General features: G+C 44.1%; 1 long non-coding RNA gene across 1 annotated transcript in view; it reads right to left on the reverse strand.

The window, feature by feature from the left end:
* Positions 1 to 21,799, reverse strand: part of LOC133625388 (uncharacterized) — a 173,345-nt gene that overhangs the window by 48,413 nt on the left and 103,133 nt on the right. The window contains exon 4 of the long non-coding RNA XR_009818693.1: positions 12,502 to 12,934. This is a non-coding gene — a long non-coding RNA (uncharacterized LOC133625388). The remainder of the gene's footprint in view (positions 1 to 12,501; positions 12,935 to 21,799) is intronic.

Raw genomic sequence — 21,799 nt, forward strand, 5'->3', positions numbered from 1 at the left:
AAGTAAAGGGAAGTCTAAAGACAAAAGGATAAATTGAAAAGTGATGTGATTGGAAGATTTTTTTTTGCAGGAGTAGTCTAAAGAGATATTAACAGGGCAAGAGAGCACATGTCAAAACCAGAAAAAGCAACATGGCAAAGAGAGAGAGAATCAAAAGTGATACAAGATTGGACAAGAGCTTTAGGGTACTTATGGATGAGAAATGCCTCTTTTTCACAAGTCCAGAAATATCCATAAATGTCAGATAAGTTGTTGTGAGCTAAAAGAAAAGTCAAACCAAAGGTGATATTGGACAGAATTCCAACCTGTAATGTAAGTGTAGGGGAAAAAATGGTGAAACCACCACCAGGAAACGTCACATTTTCCACACTCAGGGCTCAAGTACAAACTTATCTGAGTCATCACGATAGAAGGCATGAGGAGTAAAGGGAAACCTGCAGAATCATTCCTACTCTGAAAGCTGTGTGTAGAATATCCTCCTAGACATACAGATCGTTAGAAGGAAGCAGCAAGTCACAAAAGCGTTCGGAAAATACGTCTGCTTTAGAAAGAAGCAGCACAGTGACTGCTGGAGATGACTAACAGATTCTCAGCGGGCCTTAAACATTGAATGAAATATGCATATAGCCACTTATATGGGGTTTTTTTTCTCCCCAAACAGCCTTACCTAGCACACCACAACTTTTGCTGACATCCCATGTAACAGATCTGACCCTTGGGGACTTGCTTCTGCCACGCTACAACTCAGCAGTGTTATACTGACTTGTATAGACTCTGCTTTCACTGCTGCATCCCAATACCTCTGCATGTCTATCCAACCGATTTCCCTACAGGGACACAGCTGCTAAATATTCCTTCTATTTCCCAGTGGAAACAGTTTGTGTAATACCAGTTAGAATGATATTTACCAGCAGAATAAACAGGCAGAAGGATTTGGCAGTCAGGCTCGGTAAGGAAGCGCGATGTGTCACAGCAGAGACATGGGCTCAGGGCCCAACTCCACTGGAAGAAACACCAGATAATTTTACTTTCCTTCTAAAGAGAAAGCATCTCTGTTTCCCAGTAGGGTAAGACTATGAGGTCTAAATAAAGTTCCCAAAAACCAAGCTGTATAGTAGTTCAAATCACCAGCTGTCAGCCGATAACCTGGATAATAGAAACCCACAGTTTCCTGGCTTGCTGCATGCTTTGGAACACTGGTTTCTCTCTCATTTGCCTACCCTCACTACGATTTCTTTTCTCTTTGCTTTGAGAAAAAGATATCATTTTTACTTCATCTACAGGAGATGACAGGAGGGATTAACACTACCAGAGACTTTGCATACGACCTCTTCTTTTATGAGCAGCGTTTGTCACAGAGGTTCATTAGACCCGTTTCCTAAACTCACTTCAGTCAAGGAATGAGCTTTAAAGATGGATGAGCACTCACAGCATAGCTACTTTAAACAAAACCATCCCAGTTTGTAAATAAGAAGAGATTAGAGAAATTCGCTGCAGGAATCAGGCACATTAATCAGTGGTTATAGCAGATTGATGTGCAGACACTAGAGCTGTCTAAACAATTTTGTTAACCTTTAACAAAAATGTGAAGGAATATGTTGCAAAATGGTTCAGCTTTAAATGAGGATAGGACATGCTCCTTTTAGGAGAAGAGTTATGTTCCAAGATTATTATTTTATCCAGATTTTGCCAGGAAAAGTGGTCCAAAAAGGACCAATTCATAGCTACAGCACTCCTTTGCACAAGTTCATTCCAGGCTGTGTGTAACAGTGCCCATGGCAGGACACAGAGTATTTATCCAAAGGCAGATTGTAGTTGAGGTCTCATCGAGGGAGGTTGATGCTTAGTCAATGAATGAAGCAAAAGGAATCATTAGAAAGGCTCTAGGGATTTCCTCCAGCACTGCTTTCTCTCCTGTGGTACCACTATTTTGTTTTGGCAGCCAGAAGCACAGAACAGTCTGTGCAACATGGGGTGACAGGGGCTGTGAGGGTCCCAGCAGACAGCTGCCAGCGGGTCCCCTCACACCAACAGCCCGGGAAGGGATGGGATGGTTCAACACTACACATGCTTAAAAAGAAGGAATCCAAACATAAAACATCCTCCTTTCCCAGACTAATGGAAAAAGAACACTTAAAAGAGATGTTCTTCCTTTTTATCTTGCTTTCTCCTTTTGGAGTTTGAAGAAGCATTTGATTCACACTTCCAGGTTTTCTTCCACAACCATCAGAAACAGAAAGCTGACTTAAAAGACGAGGAGCAAGAGAAACCCAACAAGCTGCCTTTATCAGTTGCTTTCTTCCAAGAATTACAGCTGTCAGAGGAACACCAAGTAGACACTGATGATATCACTCTCATGTCAACCACAACATATCTCGTAACACCTGGAAGCTCTGAACTCATGGCTTCCAGAAGAAAACCTTGCAAGAATGACCTTGGGCTGCCTTTAACTTAATGTTGCCCACACTAAGCACAAACTCATCCTCTCTCTAGTCAACCAAGACCTCTTGTTGTCAATGCAGGATGCTAGACCTGAGCACTAGGGCTTCTAAAGCAGGACGCATGTGTTGTCAATATGGACAAATCCAAGGAATTGCTTTATCTTTACATATACATCTATTTCTAATACCCATCAACCCTGGTTTACACAGACAGAGCAAAATCAAGTTTGGAGTCAGCTCTTATTGAAGTCTGGTTCAGATCTGAGAGAGCCACAAGGTGTGTGATTAACTGCCCTCTCTTACAGTAGCATCTCTCAGTTGTACTCAGCAGGGACGTTCATTTCGGCGACAATGGGATTTGGTGTCAATCCCTCTTGCTGAGGAAGCTGCACTTGATCTGCACAGCCAATGAATAATAAATCAATGCAAATTACACCACTTTATCACTAACAACCATTTTCTGGTCAGCTACACCACAGACTACAGTCTCTCCCATAGGAGACGAGTAACCCCCAGTGACTTAAAAGAGGGAGTTATTTTTAGCCTGCAAGGGAACAATTGGGCTCTAACATATCATTTCCACCACTGTATACATTTGCAGCGAATTTGGCCCTTGAAACCTTTGGCTACAATGAAGGCACAAGCTGCTTTCATCATTAGTGCATGACTCTGCAAGTTATTTTAATTGATATTTGATATGTAGCTGTTAGGCATCTCCCCAGGCCCCACAAGAAGTGCCTTACACTTGCCAGCCAGGTCACCCATACCCTCTTTTTTTTAACCACCTGTAGTTAAACAACTTTTGATAGAGACTGCAACTGTCTTAAGGTATGAACTACTACAGATAAAACAAAGCTCCACATTGAGTCTGCAGATATGTTGAGAGAGAAAGGTCTATAATTCACTCTCTATTAGCACAGTCTAAAGCCATTCTTCTTTTGAAAGATGGATGGCTTTAGCCTCTCCGAGGTGCCAGGCAGCTGCGAGGAAGAGGCCTTGAGGGCAGATTGCGGCCAGGCAGGGCCCCACCTTTTATCAAGATGATGGATGCTCTTTCCACAGCATCATTTTCATGAGCATCTAGCTAAAATTCATCACTGAGCACTAGGGGATGATATCACATTGATGCAAACCAAAGCTAACTTAGCTATTTGAAAGACTTAGATGAGCACAGAACACTACAAGGCGCTGCCACAGCGTCACACAAATTATCTGCAGTTTGCTTATCCACAACAGGTCAGCTCTGACACACAAATTTCACACTGATGCAAAACTCCATTCATGCACCATTAACAGACAGCTTCGATTGTTACTGACAGATCTCTGGAGAATCCAAGGGTCAAATGGATACAAACCTTATGCTGTGCAATACTTGGGACATTGTGGGCAAGAAGCCAATGGCATCCTGGGATGCACCAAGAAGAGCGTGGGCAGCAGGGTGAGGGAGGTTCTGCTCCCCCTCTACTCTGCCCTGCTGAGGCCTCAACTGGAGTCCTGTGTCTAGTTCTGGGCTCCTCAGTTCAAGAGGGACAGAGAACTGCTGGAGAGAGGCCAGTGCAGGGCCACCAAGATGATCAGGGGACTGGAGCATCTCTCTGAGGAGGAAAGGCTGCAGGAACTGGGGCTGTTCAGCCTGGAGAAGAGAAGCCTGAGGAGGGATCTCATCACCACTTACAAGTACCTAAAGGGCGGGTGTGAGGAGGATGGGGCAACACTTTTTTCTGTGGTGGCCAGTGCTAGGACAAAGGGTAACTGGGACAAGCTGGAACACAAAAAATTCCACATAGACACAAAGAGAAACTGCTTTGGTGCTGAGGTGAGGGAGCCATAGCCCAGGCTGCCCAGGGAAGGTGTGGAGGCTCCTTCTCAGGTTTCCAAACCCACCTGGACACGTTCCTGCACCCCCTGATTGAGAGGAATCTGCTTTGTCAGGGGCTTGGGCTAGAGCAGCTCCGGAGGGCCCTTCCAGCCCCCACCATTCTGGGATTCTATGAAATGCTAAGCAACACCTCATGGTGAGAGCACATAGAGTATAACAGAGATGGACAAAGGGGAAGGGAGAAGAATGCCTGTGAGCTGCCTCTGAGCTCGGTCATGCCCACCTAGCACTCCTGTTGCAGGAAAATGCCAGCCCTTCTGGGCAGGGCAGCTCAGCCTCCTCCTCAACAGCACCTGCAGTATGTCCAGTTCAGCAGTACTGGCTGTGCTGTTAAGGTGGGTATGGCAGCCACTGGGAGACTGCAGCCACCCCTCTCACACCACTCCAAAGGAAGCTGACCTCAGCTGCTGCAGGGTCTGAGGTTATCGGGGCACAGATCTCTGCAAATAAAGAACTACAAACTGTGGGTGTCTGGTGAGGCTTGTCTGTCTTTGTGACCAAGGAGTTGCTTTTAAGGCTGGCTCCACTTGCCCCCAAGGCTTCTCAGAGCACTGTATAATAAAAATGATTGAAACCCAGACTATGTCAACAGACACTTCCTTTGAGAGAGGTAAACAGGAGGACAGCATCTCGCTCATCAAAAACAACCAGACATACCTATAGGGCATGAAGGGCCAGCCAAGAGCCTCTGAGGTTTTCTCTTTCCCTTTAAAAAGAAAAAAACATTTATTTTATACCTTTTTTCACAAATTTAATATTGAAAGAAGAAAATGCTGGCAATCCTCACGGTGATGTTATGTCAGCTCCCTAGGGCAGGTCAAACATAGGGTGATAGGAAGCAGGGGCTCCATGTGAATACAACCCTGTCAACTCAGTGCCATTCTGCTCCTCCATCCCAAACCAAGACTGCTAAATGATGCTCAACAGAGAGAGCAGGTCCAGACCCGCAGCTTTCTGCCCAGTCTGTCCAAGAGAAAAGCATCCCTGTAGAAAACACGAGGCAGCCACATGTCACCCTTCACCTCTTTTGATAGTTCCCTTATGATCAAGTCCTCCTGTCCCAGAAAGGAAATGAATTGAGCATCCTTCTTCGGTCTAGATGTGGTGATGAAAATGGCAGAGTGTAGGATAGCAAACAAAGGTTTGGAAGGAAAACATTTTCAGCCATCCAGCTCAAAAGCAAATACAAGACAGTAACCTGGGACAGCACCTGAGTAGCCACCAGGATGGCCAAAGCAAACACTGTGACTGAGGTGAAAAACTGGGACCTGTTCATGAAACTACTCATTTTCCAAGTTTCTATTGCAATAGAGGTGGAAGACAACGGCCAGGCTGCTGTAGCCAACCAGGTGAGGAGCTTTGTTTGTGCTACCTGGCCTCTCCCTGCCTCTCCTGCTAGCACCAGGAAGCCTCCAGATGACGGAGATGTGCAGCAGTTCCACCAAACCGCCAACTGCAAGTTTTAATTAAAGCATTTGCCTCTGGTGTAATGCAGCAATAAGGAGGGGGGGAAAAAAATGGATGTCTCTTGCTTTCTTCTAAGGATCTCTGTAGGCAGGCAGGTACAGACAGTCCTGAGCTTGCTCTGGTTGAAAGCTGGATATAGCTTTGTATTGCAGGCACGGTGCATGAAGCAAAGAGGCTCTGCCACTCGAAACACCTGAGCTTGCCTGGGTGACTGCAAACAGAAAGGAGAATTGTGCCCCAGTAGCAAGGAGAGGGGAAAAAAGAGAAGAGGATAAATATTTTTTTTCTTTACATCAACACTTGTTCACACTTGTCCTAAGAAAAAACAAGCTTGCCAGTACTGCCCTTGTCTGCTCATAGGGGTATGTTTTGAGAGTTCTTCTGGCTTGCTGTTTACTATATTTAGGTCATTTGCAAGTATTAAGCTATCATCTGCACCAAGATGATAGCAAGTGTAACACAAGAGTAATATGCAGAGAGGATAAACCACAGTGGGTAGTGGATTAAAATGAAGAACCAGTGAAGCCTGGCTGACCCTTATCAGAGCGAGCCAGCTCTTGCTAACACCTCTAAATTAGGGTTTACCACTTTTGTTTCACTCTGGCTAGTTTAAAAAAAGAATCACGGCAAAGTAACGGAACATGAACAAGGACACTCGGGAAAAAAAGAGTGTAAAATCCAACAAAAGTGTCTGTTCTTTCCATCAGTGGGTTTAGCAAGTGCCTAACCAGTCAGGAGTCAAGCTACCAAGGCAACATGATAAAGTCACTTTGTGAAGACACTAGAAATTTTAGTGCTGAGCATCCTGTATTTCTGTTGTCTGCCAATGTATTTTTTTTTGGCCCCTGCTCAGATGCTGTTATTGAAGAGGAATACAAGAAAAGGCTAGCAACAGCAGAGTCCTGAGGAGCAGACTCCTCTAGCACCTCAGAACCACATGAAGGCACCCATCTTCAGGCATAACAGACTTCTCTCCCTGCTGTTGTTTCATTAGTTGAGCAGGAGCCAGGTGATTTCCAGCTCTAGCCTGGGGGTAAATAGCCTTCCCTGCCCTCCCACAGCTTTCCTCTCCTGCCAGGAGGGCTGCTCTTCTCAGCAGGAGAGCTACCCAGCTGGAACTACTGACTCCAACCTCCAGCAGGACCCAGCAAGTCCATCATCATCATTCCCCACCTGCCATCTGTGCAGCAGCAGGTCCATAGAAGTGCTTTGGAGAGCAGATAAGTCCCAGAGGCAGCTCCAGCTGACAGATGCCCTCGACCTTCAATGTGGCTATTTGGGTGTGCTGCACAGCTTTGGGTTTATGTTTGATTTCTGGAGTCCACCTGTCCTGCAGAATGCTAAAGAGCTGTCTCTGCTCTCTCTTCACTTTCCTGCTTTTGGGCTCACTTGAGTTTAGTAAATAGCAACCCATAACAGCTGGCATTGCCTCACTGTTCAGTGATATCACAGCTGATACTGAGGAAAGCAAACATAAATAATAGGGAGGAAAGACATGTATTACTCTCTAAATTAATTACTATAAGTTAATTCAGGAGACCATTAGGAGAAAAAAACTTCACTTCTGACAAGAGGGACTATAAACCCTAAAGATCTTTGCTTTTTCCACGAGAACTTGGGATATTGGTTGATGAGAAGCTCAATGTGACCCACTAATGGGCACTTGCAGCCCAGAATGTCCACCATATCCTGGGCTGCATCCCAAGCAGAGAGGGCAACAGGTTGAGGGAGGGGATTCTGAGCCTTTGCTCTGCTGAGACCCCCCTGCAGTGCTGCTTCCAGCTCTGGGGCCCCAACATAAAAAGGACACAAAGTCCAGAGGAGGCCACAAGATGATGAGAAGGCTAAAGCACCTCTCCTATGAAGACAGGCTAATGAGAAAGCTCAGGGGAGACCTTCAAGCACCTTTGTCCCTAAAAGGCCCAACAAGAAAGCTGGAGAGAGACTTTTTACAGGGGCATGTGGTGATAAGGCAAGGGGGGATGGCTCCAAACTGACAAAGGGGAGATTTAGATTGGATGTGAGAAAGAAGTTCTTCCCTGTGAGGGTCCTGAGGCACTGGCACAGGTTGCCCAGAGAGGCTGTGGCTGCTCCATCCCTGGCAGTGTCCAAGGGTAGGTTGGATGGGGCTTGGTCTAGGGGAAGATGTCTCTGCCCATGGCAGGGGGGTTGCAATGAGATGTGCTTTGATCTTTCAAGTCCCTTCCAACCCAAACCTTTCCTGTGATATAGAGACTGGGAGAGACATCACAACTTTCCATGCTGTCAGGCTGCTATTTAGAAAAACAAGACAGAATATGGATGTAACCTCATTTCAAGTGGATCTGGGAGAGTTTTAATGCTGAGGTTTCTATGCCAGCTTTGTAATTATTAGGATCTCAGACCAACCCTTGCTTCTGAGTACTGGCCTAGATTAGCAAGTCACCTGAAAGTTTACAGTAGGAAAACCATATGGGCATATTCTTGTAGCTACATGTGTACAGTAATTATGGAGTAGGTAGACAATAACACACGCCCAAGGCATCGAACTTGGTGAGGCACGAGGCTTACGTGCATATCTACAGTTATGACTTCAGACTTCAAACTACCTTATTGCTCAGACAAAATTGGTAGCCTGCTTCTTTATAAAACACACACAAGGATCTATAGCTATAAAACACACACAGGTCCTGATATAACACAAGGTTTAAAGCGTGGGTACCAGAACTGTGAAAGAGGATCTCATTTTAAATATTCCCCTAGATTGTTTTAAAGTGAATGCACTTAAATGCAGCAGGCATCAGTCACACCTCCAAACTGCCAGTTTCATGGTGATGCCTGAAATCTGGTTACTTGGCAGGCACCACTTGAAGCTCGTGTTCCCCTCTGAGAAACTGGGTCCTTCCTAATACATCATCCACTCGACTGCTTGCAGACCTCTAATCAATCACGGAATCCCGTCACAATGCCGTGGTTGGGGGCTGTGGGCTGACATTCACGCATGGCAATTTATGACCAAAAAAAACCCCTCAAAAAAATCAATACTAACTGTTTCCTTTTTACATGGCTTTTTCAAAATGAGACCCCATTTTATAAAAGTGCATTTTTCTGCAGATTGGTTTCGAAATGAATAGCACCAACTTCAAAGCAAACGTTTCTGTGCGGGCTGTTATAACATTCGAGTTCTTACATGATCTTCAAGGCTGCAGTGTGACCTAGGAGGCAGCCATAATGAGACACAGACAGCGAATAAAGCACTGATTTAATTATGTTGTTTGATATATGATGACCTCATCCACTGGTGTTTATACTAATGTAGCTCTTTAAATGCTTTATCGACATATGGGAAGGCACAGCCTCCAGCCTGAAGAGCTTAGAGTCTCAAAAGACAGAAACCAGATGAAGGGTGTTCTCTTCTTCTAGCTCGTTGGAGGTTTGGAAGCTTTGCTCATTTCCATCAGGTCTTAAATATCCACTGAGTGCTACAGAGCAGATAGTCTAAGCTTGCTGGACAATACATCTACTGCATGGTTATCTTTGATTACAGAAGAGCACTTCCAATACATTCCATGACAGGAAGATGCAAACAGTGGTGAGCTGGAGGGAAGCTATAGCTGATGGCACCATCTCCACCAGATTCCTTCAGTTTTGGAGATCCTCATGCCCCAGCATGAGCTTTGACCCACTGCTGTCTGCTGCTACAGAAGGCAGAATCGAGAACAGAGTCTGTATGACCTGCTAGTTTCTCCACTGAAGACTTCCATCAAAGTGACTGTGCTGTAACCATCTCCCCCCAGAAAAATTAACAGTCAAGACTCAGTTTGGTTAAATATACACATATACCTTATTTTGTACTCCCGAATAAGATCCCCTCAAAAATAGGCAGGGAAGTAACTCTTTATGGTGTTAATGCCACGAGAAACTCCATGAGGAAATGAGTAGATCTGTATTCAGTGCACCATCTGCCAACCAAGCAGCAAACAAGGCCACGTAAGAAATGGTGAGAAATGAAACATCAACAACCTACCCACACATTAAGCATTAGCCACTCTGTGCACTGAACGACACGCAGCCCTCGTAGGGGGAGAGGGAGGGGGGAAGAAAACAGCGTGCAATCCTCTAATTAAAGGCAATCAAAATGAGTATTTACCAAGAGGATGAACGAGTGGCTTTAATTGCAGAATTTTCCAGCCCTCAATTGCTTGGTTTTGCAACCTTCAAGTTCAGCCCTGTTCACCAATCTAAAGGCCTAACTTGAGGCATTATTCATCCTATTTTACTTCTATACAGGAAAACCATAAAACACATTTAGTTGACACACTTTTACCCTTATTAACTGCACACACACACGTACAAGACCGTTGCTTTCACCAATGTCTATCACAGCAACTAGTCAAAGAGACAGGCAAAAGAAGAGCTACTCCAGCTCTATTTTGGTTTAATTCTGGCACAGAAGCAGGGCTTCAGTTTGTCTTTTCTCTTATATTGAGTTCTCAGCAACATTAGATTTTAAAACCTCTGTCTAAAACAAAAAATCCAAGCAGCCCTGCTAGCAAAGAGATCAAAAGAGTATCAATTAAATACATTATTAGTACAGAAAACCTATATATACACACACACATGGATTTGCAAACCTTTAAAATGGTGCACAGACATTAATCAATGAGAAAGCATTTGCCCCCAGAGCAGAAAAATAGCTGAGACAATACACCAACAGTAACATGTTTTCATCTTATTTTCAAACTCTGGTACAAATTCAGCTAATATCACTTTATATGATCTCATGCTGGGATAGGAGCCAAAAGTTTCACTTGAAATCTCTGCAGTTATCAGATCTGGAAGGCTTTTCAATCACTTAAGTTTGAGAAGCATTTAAAAAAAACCCCAAAACCCAGAAAAAAAGAAAAGACCAGAGATAAAAGGCCAGGGGCTTGAAGCATTTATCACTTCATCATACTCTTCCACTTGATGCTAGGTCAGCATCTTTACAGATACAATGGAGTACTTGCCCTACCTATATTTTGAGAAGTCTTGGGGAAAAAAGAAATGTTAATAAAAAAAGAATGTGCAGGGTTAGAAAAGGCACAGAACAACAAGGACAGGCAATCCACACAGAGGCCAAGCTCCTTAGCTGGCATGTCCAGGAATGGAAATGCTCCTGGGCAAAAAGGGAGGTTTCCAGCTCTTGCTTTGAACAGAGGAAAGCTGTAAACACGCAGCCACGTTGCTTTGGCATCAGCCTCGCAAGCACCAGCCCTGCCATGCAGCGGAGATGGCACCAAGTAGCACAAAGGGGGCAAGTGAAAGGTCAAGATTCCTACGAACCTTACCCTAAGCTGTGCCCTGGCACTGAGGATCCCAGGCCTGCCCACACTGCAGCTCAGCCACCAGCACTTGCCTCTTACTGCTCACCAGTAAAACCAGGACGACAGCACAAAGCCCTCAGATTGCCCCAGACCAAGGCTGGAAGAGGAAGAAGGGATGTCCAAAGAAATGTAATGCCTTTCTGGAAGCCACATCCTCAATACACTTAATCAACTGCTAAAAGGGACAGTGCGAGGACAGACCAGTAACAAAACACCTTTTGGTATAAAAGGTATCCAAGTAATAAATAATTACTCAGCAAGCCAAAGAAAAAGCAAGCACAAGGTAAAGCTGAATACACCCACAAGCACAGAGTGCTCTGCACCTTGCCAAGTTGATCACTGTTTTGAGAGACTTGGACAATTTATGAGCTAGTAAGGGCAGCTTCAGACCTGCTCTGATTCCTGTTTGAGTGACAGCCCAACTACCCATTACAGGACAAATGCTACTCATGTCTGAGTCTTTAAAGCATTCAGAACCATTTTCATCTTGCCCTCAGCAGTGCACATGCAGGCTGGCATACAACTAGACTTCCTCATGACAAACTTCCAAATTCTCCTAAGCTATCCAGTATATGAAAGATAGAGGAGGGAAAAACACACAGCACCTTTTTCAAAAGCACCACAAGACACTCTGAGTCTGTAGGCTCGTGGTTACTCAGCTGGGTGACCATAGGGAGCCCCCTCTCCAACGTACAGAAGATACATTAAGTCACATCAAAACGTTTCTGTTGCTTTCCCACACTTCCCATTAAAGCTTTCTCTGTGCATACAAGCAAATCTAGTAAGCTTTTCAACTTCCTTGCTGAGCAGAGCTGATTTCTCCCCCCTCCAACGTGAGCTGCCATTCACATTATACTGGTGAGCAAAAATGAGAAACCTTGAAATTGAATCTTACACCTCTGTGTCTTTCCTGATGCAGATCCCCGCTCTCCCATCACCTTCCAGAATTCCCCCTGAAAACACTTGTTTTCTCATTATTGCCTGCACATTTCTATTCTTTCCTCTTATTCAGAAAGACTTTCTTATTTCTGGTTCCCCAACTTTGTCCTCATCTTTTCTCTCTCAACAGCCGCAGGGGAGACTCTTTCATACTTACTCTCAAGTAGAGCCTACCAAGGAGGTACTTTCTTCCTCCTCTCCAGAGGAAAAAGCATGGTGTTCATAGTCCAACACAAATATTCCCACTCACTTCATTTTCTACTGCATCTTTTCATGCCAATCTTTGTTCTGGAGAAGTCACACAAGTTACTACTTCCATTTGTTTCCATCCTTCACCCACAGAGCTCCAGATGCTTCGACGCAGGGCTGACACCCGCTTTGCTGTGCTGCCCACCCTTCCTCCCCTCCAAATGCCAGGACATCCCCATACCTTGCTGCAGCTGGCTTCACTTCACCGTGCATCTTCCCTTCCTCTCCAGCATACACTTGAGCTTTCTGCTTCAGGCAAAGCCTCAGACTTCCCCTCTGACATCTTCGATGCAATCACGTCGTTGTCCTTCTTCCACCGTTTCTCTCGGGCTGCTGGGTTGTAGGCTGCATGACAACATCTCCTTTCTGGCCCTGGGAAGCTGACAGAGTCCTGTCCAGATCCACCTCTCTCTTTTTTATGGTATTGCCTGCCCCTGTGTACTCAAGAGGAAGGCTCAGGAGGTCATCCCAAGCTCTGCCCTGAATGGTGCAGCCTGTGCACGTCGTGTGACAGAGGAAGGAAGAGACTTCAGCATCCTCCATGTAAATCTTTCAATTCTCTTCACACTCCTACTTCAGGAGTGTAAATCCTCGTGGTGCTCTGTGGCTCAAGCCTGAAATAAAGAAAAGGAGAGGAGAATTTAGTGACTTTATGTAATGCACTGATTTTAAAAAGCCCAGCCTATAACAGTAGCTGCTTTAGAGCAGTTAGGTCATACTGTATTATGTCTTTCAGACACTTAAAGACATTGTTTTAATTCAAGGTCAAACGAGAAAGACAGTAGAAAACACAATGCTTTTATACAACTATGTAGTCCTGTATTTCAGTATTTCTCCTGTTCAGTTACAATAAATCCCAGTTAGGCACCACAAGCTCTTCAGTCACTGGAAGTTCAAAACTTCTGTCAGGATGCTTCCTCACTGAAAACTTTCTGGAGTAGAAACACGACCTGGTATGTGCTTTTAAAACACAGCCTCAAGAAATAAAAATGACTGAGCTTTCATGGTACAAAAAGGGAAGCCAAACAGAAGACAAACCATCCTCAGAAGTGTATTTTCTTGGTCTTTCCTCAGAGGCAGGACAAAGGTGCTGGGCAGTGGGAGATGGCCCCATCACGCTGCAGAGCCTTGCAGGCAAGTTCCAGCACACCCCTCACACTGCTCCCCCTGCCACCACCTCAGGCACCCATAGTAACTCCTGCCCAGCATGGAAACAAGGGCTTCAGCAGCATGGCAATCATGGTTTCAACAGCCAACAGGTAAGACCAAGACTTAAGGAAACAGCAAGAAAAGATCCAACACTACAGCTAAGATGAAGTGCAGAAAACTCCACACTTGCACATCTCTCATGCAAATATATTCTCATGAAAATCTATGCTGTTTATTTCTTGTTCCTACATTCATACTTCATTTTTATATAGCATTGTTATAAATACCAGTTTTCTCAATTATCCTGTGTGCATTTGTTTCTAGAACCTTGAAAGAAAATCAGCATCAGCAGGCATTCCAGTCTGAAATCACAAGGTTTTGAGTACACTCCTAACCATGCAGCAGGAAGACATTGAGACCTGGCAGATTCATGGCATCCAGAGATTTAATCCTGTGAACAGCTCTAGAGGTTCTTCCAATACTCAGAATGTCAAATAAAAGCCCACTTCTAAAAAAGCATTCTGAAAATCCTGAGGATAAGAGAAAGCAATAAACTGCAGTTACACCTAAGAGTGTTAAGTGCACCTTTGCTTTTTTTACTGGTGTGTATAAAACACACTAGCACTGATCAAAGTCAGGAAAAGTTCAATTCTTAGCCACCTACACAGTGTGATCCTTGTCCAAATTAAAAGCTCAAGAGTTAATCAAGGCTTGTAATTTATTTTAACACCAAGGTTTCGATTAAGCCTTCACAGCCAAAGCTGCCAACGGTCCCCAGCTCCTATGGAGAAGTTCTGTAGCAAGTGCTAAGAAACGCTCTCAAAAGCAGAGACACAGGATTTTGATCATTGTGGAGTATCAAAGATCCCATGGTGCACACACAGTGCTGGAAGGGTTACAGCTGAGGTTGCTGGCTTGACAACTCAGCAGTTTGAGGTTTATGCAAATAGCTGGTTTGGGAACTCGCAATCAGTTTTTGTCTGATCACCATGTATCTGCAGTGTAACGTTCCCCACACTTGCTAGAAACGTGTCCAGAATAACTGTGCAGGGCTTGGAGAGCTTTGCCTTCAGACTTCTGGTGGTTCAGTTTACGCCTGGAGCAGATGCATCATCCATGAACACAAATCTCTTGCTATCACAAACTTAGCTGATTGTGACTGAACATAAAACGCTGCGTTCACTTAACTCGCTGAGGAATGTGCTGCACGTTCAACTAGTAATGGAGAAAAGATCACTAAACTTCAGGATTGGAAAGTCCTACCTTCCAAACATACAGCCTCATGCTTTCTAACTTAAGTAACTGAAGCTGCAAGAAAGGAAAGATACTCATTAGAAGACTAACACACGAAGCAAGTGTGGTCTGTACATGCTCATAATGACTCCCTGTGCACTTTGTGCTGGCTGCAATGAACATTTCAAAGCCCAGCTGCCACCAACATCTATGAGAGCTGCTTCAAACACACACAGACACACACACCTTAAAATCTGCCAACAGCTGGCGTGAGCAAGGAAACCCACAAGTCTCAGGCAGGTCTGGAAGAATCACTGGAAATGCATCTTTGTTGCTCAAGAGTTACAAATAAAAATGGATGTGCACCAAAACATAGATGGGCTTGGACACACTGCAACCAAAGGGTACCTGGATTTCTTGAACTACAGGCCACAGCATTTGCCTCAGGGTTTATTTTGTGCAAGCAAACCTGCACACACAAATCAACCACATTACATCTCCTTATATACTTTTACACAACAGGCAGAACGCAGGAGTTCATGAAAATACGTTAGATAGTTGCAATGTATCTGCCCTTTACCTAAGAAATTTGGGTCTGAAGGACTGCCTGGTTTCAGCTATCTAGTTGTGAACGGTCTGACTTCAGGTTTATCATCATCTCTGCAAACAGGAAAAGAAAATTCTGTTCTTTTTAACACATTCAAAACAATACCAACTATATTGAAGGTTCAGGATGGTCAGACAGAATACTTCACTTGGTTTTTTTATTCAATCATGTGCTCAGATTTCATGAAAGAGCTAACTAAATAAACCAAGATACACAGCTGAGATACTGAAGAGTAAATCCCCTTCTCTGCATAAGCTCTACTATCTAGACAACCAACTGTAAGTACCTTTTAATACTTTTATCTATAAGGGAAAAAGAAAATAGAATAGTCACAGAAGTTGAATCCTTTTTTACAAAAGCCTGCCAAAGGCATCTGAAACACATTTGTCATACATAAGAAAGAAAAATGTAGGACCTTCCTAGCTTTTGGGAGAACATGAAGGAAGAGAGGAGGAGAGAAACCCATCAAACAAAACACAACAGAATAAATCAGACCACTGAAATGCAAACATCTTCCTACAGATGTTCATCCCAGACCAAGGCTGGTGTGTGCCTATAAAGAGATCCAGCCCTACCAAAACAGAGCCGGCTACCGATAGCACCCTGGGCACGCAGAGCTGCGAGGTGCTCACAGATGAAGGGTGGGTCAGGACCAAGACAGAGATCTGTACACATCAGGATGCATGAAATCGCTTCAAATGTCCAAAGCAGCAGCTTCAGCTGCAGAAAGTCGGTAAATGACACTTGCTGTATAACACAGCTCTCTTGCACAAACACCTATGTGCACTGACACCCACAAAAAGGAAAAGGGGGGGGGACTAGGAGTGCAGAGCACCCTCTATAAACCACTGTGAAATAAAGAAAGTTAGAGAGCTTTTCCTGTTCTACACTTTTTCACACTTCTAGAAAAAAAGTCAGTCTTGATGTCCTTCCTTCCTCCACAAAGTGCTCTGCCTGTCCCCACAAACAGCAGCTTCCCTGAAAGATTACTTTCACAACCACCATTACCACCAACAATGTTTTGACTGTTGTTGTAACAAGTAAATTCATATCATTTTGTCAACACAATGCTGATAGAAACTGAAGTTTGGCTGTACTGCTTCCCAAGGGTATTACCAAAGAAGCAGCAAATTGAGCCTCGGGACCTCAGAATTCATATTTGCTTATATCTGCTTTAATCCTACCCAATACAGCCATGGCTTGGGGTAGGGGGGGAAGGTTTGGGTCTTGTTTTCTTAGCAAAGACCATCCATAATGATATGTAATGTGAGCCATGGGCATCTCGGGAGAGAAGATGGTCTGAATCTCCCCTCTCACCTCACCATCAAGAGACACAATAGAGGAGGAGGCAAACCATAGAAATCTGGGTCACATCAATCCAAAGCCCATATACACTGTGACAGTAACCCCCACTGCCCTATTTCACACTGTGAGCCCTATCATCCCCCACTGGAGTCAAAGAGGAGATCAGCAGGAATCCCTTCATCCCCTATCACAGAGAAGCAGCAGCATGAAGATTACCATGTTGTGCTGTCTTGCATAGGAGCAAAGAGCAGATGCCTGTTATTTCTGTCCTTAGCTCAGAGCTCAATGTAAAATTAGGGTTTGGGATGAACAAGGATGCCTAAGGGCCAGCAAGGACTGGGGCTGGACAGGCAAAGTGCTGAGGAAACAAGGCTGTAAACCACTCCTTGCATTTGATGCAAGACAAAATTGCAAGGTTTTTTCTTCACATAGTCCTGAAAGGACGGACGAGCAACTACATAGAAGTAAGCTAAAACAATGAGCTTAATGACACTCATTTGGAGAAGAATAAATCTTTTAAAATCATAAATTCTTATAAAGTATAGAAGCCATTGAAATGTCTTGAACTCAGGAAGACATGATCAGCTGCAGGAGAGCAAATGAGGTCTGGGAATAAGCTTTTATCATAGCCAACCTTTGATATGGAGCAGAAGTCTACAACATGCAAGCAGGAATATGTTCCTCAGTTCAACACTTTTAAAGAAGTTGCCTTGCACTACTCAAAGCTTCTTATGCCACATTTATTTAGTAGATCATGCCTGTACAACATTTGGCATAAAACATTCAGTAAAACCTCTGGGTACTACGATTCCAGCCTCGTGTGCTGCAAACCTCAAAACTAAGTCGATTTCATTCTCTTCCCCTTGCAAATCACAACAACTGAAACATTCTCTAAAACATCTCTTACCTTACTTAATATATCAAATTCTACTTAACCTAAACCACTCTGAATCTTACCTTCTGCTATAAGTCACATAGCTAGGGTAGAAGTTGCCAGAGATAAAAGCTCACAGCCTTTAAATGACTAGAGCCTTATATAGCTTCTGAGACTGGACCAGCCACTAGATAATTACAAGAATGGACACCCTCTGGATCTTTAGTACTTCTCAGCACAGAAGCAGTTAAAGTAAAATATCAAATATTAAATACCAAGCATTTCTGTCTCGGAATCCAGCACTGCACAGATGAAAGGGGCAGTTTACACTCCTCTGACCCATAGCAAAAGAAATCAAGACTCGCATTCAGATCGTGCTTGGAAATTTTCTCTAGTATTATTATAACAATGTATTTCTGTTTAACTCCTTTCCCAACTCTGACTGGTATTTGCTGACAAGAATCTCGTTCATTATTAGAAAAAAAGAAAAACCCTCATCATCTGAACAAAAATATTTCATGAAAACATAACAGATTGAAATAGCTGGTGAGGAAACACAGCCCCTAATGCTCTGGTTCTCACCAGCTTCCCTGGCACTCAGGCATCCCCAGGGACCCAGCCTCCCTGGCCTGGGAAGCCTGCATCAACTCTTGGGTGTGCAGCAGGCAGTTCCTGCAAACCAGGCTTTGGTGCATGTTCTGGGGAGAACATAACCAAGCAGATTTAGAGACAGACACCTCTGGTTCGTGACATATAACGTGCTGCAAATGTGAATCGTGCACCAAGCATCTTGTTTCAGCAGCAGGACAGCAGGCATCTGTTTGTGGGACACCAAAACCACAGATGCCCACAAAGGGAGAGCTGGAGAAGCAGCATGTTTGCAGCTTTGCACAGGGCAGGTTAGAGGCCAGTATCAAACCTGACTTGATTTTTGAGTGGGTAGTAAGTGACTTAGCTCTGGGACTGCTAACAGCCACCTCAAACCCTCATTGCTTCTGAGCTGTGGTACGGTCCCACTTTTGGGACCCAAGTTGGTATTTCTAACACCAATTTACTCTGAGATGGCTCAGCAAGAAGATCCTGAGGAGTCCTAAATTCTCCATAAACCTTTCCTTGCAAACCCTGTCACACAACCAGACACACATATCTGTGGTTTGGGAGTGCTTCCAAGTCTTTGTCGTGGTCCCAACGCTGGCCAAGGGAGCAAATGTATGTGCACCCTGCTGCAGTGCACACGGACCTGCCAGCACTCCAGAGCACCGGTGGGGATGAAGATCCACACGATATTTGCTCCTCAGAGGTTGGTGCAGGCAGAGCTTAATGGATATTACAACAGGAAAAGCTATTCCAGCCACTAAGGCAGGAACAGCTAGTGCTGAGGTTTTTCCTTATCAGTTGATGTTTAGAGGGCAAGGGGAGGAGAAAGAAACCAGGAAGGGGAAAGCATCATGGTATTTTGCCAAGATGACCAATATTTCTGAAGGAGTTGTTTTTGAAATCATTATAATGAACCAAGCTTAAAAGCATGTGTGTATTCCCAATCGATGCTGCCTATTGATATTAAAACCTTATCTCCCTTCCCCGCTCCCTGACCTGTCATTAAACACAATTAACTCCCATTTTCCTCCCAGTGCTTTATGCTTTCTTGGCAAAGACCAGGTTGCAAAGCCTATCAGAAAGCAGAGAATGGAGGAAGGAAGGATGAAACACAGCAGGAGAGCTGTGCCCAAAGCTGATGATTTGAACACAATTTAGCTTACGGTTAACTCACAGCAGGACTTTTGTAACGTCTTTTATCACCTATGAAGCCATTTCCTCATTTCTCATTATCGTTACACATAACAAGACAAGGAAAGATGCTTCTGCACAAAATGCAAAGCTATTAGCATAGAATCACAAATCAGTACAAGTTCAGTGGATGCTAGAAAAGAAACTGGCTCTTGCTTCTGTTCACTAAAGATATGACGTTACGTCCCGCCGAAGTTGATGTGTAGAAAGAACCCTGAACATCCTGCACAAAAATTCCACTGGACTTGACAGAGCTCATCTCAGAGGGAAACCAAGGAATTCCATCCAGCCTGCACTCTCCAGTCCTCACTCTTGTGTCACATACAGCACACATTTATACTCCGTTTGCCCTGTTACATTGAAATATGGGCAAAGGCATCTACAAACAGCAAGAGACGTCTTGTGTGTGATACACGTTCGACTATGCTTCCTCCTGGAACCCACCACTGCTAATGTATTTCAGCCACAATGCATACCCAAAACATTTAGCTCATCACCATTTTGTTCAAGGTATTGTCAGTAGAACAGTTCTCAGGCACAGACATACAGATTTTCCATAGCATTTATTTGGAGTAATGCATGATGGAAAAAATGGTTTCACCACCACAAACATCTGCCTCAGTAGGTTAGTAAAGTAGCAGTAAAGTAGCCTCCCTGGTAGTAAAGACAACTAATTCATGAAGTCAAGGGCCAAAAATATTTGAGACACAACCGCTGGTCAATGTGACATTTCCTCTGTCTGCTCTTCGACTCTGCCTGTACACAATAAGGGGAAAAAACAGTTGATAAGTTCTGTGGTGTCTTACTATTGAAGCCAAGTGTGTGTGCTCCTGTGGAAAAGCAACAGGCAGATTGCAAACCACTACCCATCTTTGTCAGCTCAAGGGATTTTCTCTTCCAGGGACAGAAGTCTGAAAAGAACTGCCTCTGTGGAGAATGGCAGAACCTCATCAAGTCAGAGGTACGTGGGAAAGGTAATCGACCTTTTCATATCTCTACAAAACACTTTGAGCTCTGGAGGCAAAACCAAACTTGTGAATGGTGATGGCAAAACAAAGATAATTTACCTACATGTAAATAACAACCCCACCGCAAAACCTGGCCATTAAGCTGCTTCTCTCCTCCTAATCCCCTGTACTATTCACTTCTTTCAACTGACTGTTTCTTTTCATTTGACCTGTTTAACCTCACTGTTTAAGTTTTCTACTCCCAGACCACTTCTGCTGCTCTCTGAGCTCACAGACAGGCTTCCATTAGAGCTATTCTCAGCCTGGAGGAATGTTAATTGTTGTAGACATTAAACTGTAAAAATAAATGTCATGCAAAAGAGACAAGCAATAGAAATCCAACCACTAGCCCAACACATCCAGCTCTGTTTCCATCATTGAGAAATATATGAATGGTAAATTAAAATAGAAGGTTTGTTTTCAGGTAGGAAAAATGCAACACAACTGAAATTGAACACAGCAAAAAGCCTCAGCTTCTGTGGAGATGGTACAATGCAAGTACACAAGGAAACCACAAACTGAAATCTTGGCACAGATTAAACTCCAAGAGACACAGATATGATTGTTTCAAAACACAAGAAATTGAGTCTATCCTAACACAAATGGTTTCTTTCTCCTTATGGTGCTATTAGAGATTTGCCCCAGCTCCTTACATGTACACACAATGGAAAGATCCATTAGGGAAAAAACTCCTAAATCAAACAACTACCCAACACTTATGTCCAGGCATGAGTCAACAAGTAAAATGTGTGTCTATATACAAAAGAAAAAGTACATTTTTATAGTATCATTCTGGTAACTTTGCTCCATGACCTTCATGAACTTGAGTTAAACACACACCTAAGTGGCCAAGAAGGTTATTCTGGTCATATACTCATTGGACACGTTGTGAGGACAGGCACTACCCACAGTAAGTTGCCAAGCAGTCAGAGACAAAGCAGCGATGCCACGAGGACTGGTGGAGGGAACAAACGAGACAGAGATGCTCACCAAGGTTTCCATGGGGAAAAAAAAAACACCATCAAGAAACAGTCAAGCAGATTCTTCTGGGAGACCCAGTAGTTAGAGGCAAACCTTTTTTAAGATCAGTGGAAAAGACACACACATATGGCACCAGTAAATTACAGGAGCCATTACACCAACCTGCCACAGCTGCCGTGTTGTGGCCTCTTCACTAGGCTGAATCCTCAGCTTCTGCCTCCACCTCCTCCCACCACAAACCTCCTCCCACCACAAAATCCTTCTGCTAAGTGCTAGATGAGTTCATGGCCTCGCCACAGTGCAACAAGCAGCAGTTTGTTCTCCAGCTCCTTTCCAGCTACCAGTGCACCACAGTTTTACATTGCCTTCCACAGAGAAAAAAGGAGCTCCCACCCTAGACAGTAAATCTCTTGCTGCAATACACAAGTTGAAACAGGTCATGAGGGCCAGATCTGCAGCTGTGACCTGAGCATGAGCTTCTGGCAAAGACACCTGGGATACAAGCATCAGTGAAAAAGCAGAGGGTGAAAGAACA

Source organism: Colius striatus, chromosome 4 (assembly GCF_028858725.1).
Source record: "Colius striatus isolate bColStr4 chromosome 4, bColStr4.1.hap1, whole genome shotgun sequence".
Taxonomy (NCBI): Eukaryota; Metazoa; Chordata; class Aves; order Coliiformes; family Coliidae; genus Colius; species Colius striatus.